This window comes from Orycteropus afer, unplaced genomic scaffold (assembly GCF_000298275.1).
Source record: "Orycteropus afer afer isolate SDZICR_OR568_19922 unplaced genomic scaffold, OryAfe1.0 scaffold00908, whole genome shotgun sequence".
Taxonomy (NCBI): Eukaryota; Metazoa; Chordata; class Mammalia; order Tubulidentata; family Orycteropodidae; genus Orycteropus; species Orycteropus afer.
Genome location: NW_006922495.1, coordinates 101,056 through 102,585, shown reverse-complemented (window position 1 = coordinate 102,585; position 1,530 = coordinate 101,056).

The following is a 1,530-nucleotide window of genomic DNA, read 5'->3' as shown; positions in this document are numbered from 1 at the left end:
CCTATGTTTAATCAGAACTCCAGAACATGAAGAGAGAAGTGAAACCACAGAGAAAATAAGCAAAGATTTGTTGGAAGAGAATTTCCCAAGTATAATGAAAAATGAGAATATATCCATTCAAGAAGTCCAATGAACCCCAAACAGGCAGACCTAAAAAGAATATCACCAAGACATACCATCATCAGACTCACCAAAACCTAACACAAAGAAAGAATCCTGAAAATAGCATGGGAAAAACCAAAAGTTACTTACAAGGGGCAACTAATAATACTAAGCTTGGATTTCTTGGCAGAAACCATGAAGGAGAGAAGACAATGGAATGGTATATGTAAAACCCTGAAAGAAAAAAATTTCCAACCAAGAATTATATACCCAGCAAAATTGTCCCTCAACTATGATGGTGAAATTAGGAAATTTCTAGAGAAGTAGAAATTATGGGAATTTGTTAAAACCAACCAACCTTACAAGAGATGCTAAAGTGAGTCCTATGGACAGAAAACAACAGCAAACAACAACTGACCATTAACACACATGATGTTCCAGAAACCAACCCAGTTATGGAAGTATCCTAAGTAAATAAGCCTACAAGATTGTAAACAGGGAATCAGAGACATCAATTGACAAAGATGGAAATAATCTACATGCCCGTCAATAGAAGAATGGATAACCAAACTATGGTATATACTCACAATGGAATACTATGCAACACTAAAGAGTAATGTGGATTCTTCAAAACCCTGAACAACAGAGATGAATTTGGAGGACATTTTACTGCCTGAAATAAGTCAATTACAGAAGGACAAATATGGTGTTAGTTCATTATTGTAAAAAAATCTAGGAAAGGTTTATATGTGGAAGGAATTTTATTTTTTGTTGGTTATCAGGGGTGAGAGGGGAGGGGAGGGAACGCTGAAAAAAAAATTTACCCATGTCACTTTAGCTTTGTGTATTTAACTGTATATAAATTATATTTCAATAAAATGTATTTATTTAAAAAAAGAAATAATACCACTTCTAACCAGTAACAAGGAAAAAAGTTAAATTACTTGAAGTATATTTCATGGTCAACCGCAGGGATCCAGTGAGGAAAGGGAATTCAGGCATGCCAAAAGTAGCAGGGTGGGAGAGCAGGAAAAAGGGGATTAAAAGCCAGGAACCAGGACAAAGGAGTAGTCAAATGCAGGGATTCAGGGGAGGAGAGAAACTCAGGCACACCCAAAGCAGCAGGGCAGGAGAGCAGGAGAAAGGGGATTAAAAGGCTCAGGAATCTGGACAGAGGAGGAGTTAGCCTCAGGGACCCAGGTAAGCATGGTAACAGAGGTTTCCAACAGCGAGACAAACTTCTCTCTTGGTTTATCCCACCATGGTGACATGTTGATATGAGTTTTGAGGCTGAGCCACTGGTGTTTCAAACCCAGCAGGATGCACATGGTGCACAGGTATCAGCCCAGCTTACAGACTGAGACAGACTAGGAAGAAGGAAGAGGCCGTCCACTTCTCAAAGAATTGGACAGGGAAATCCTTATGAAA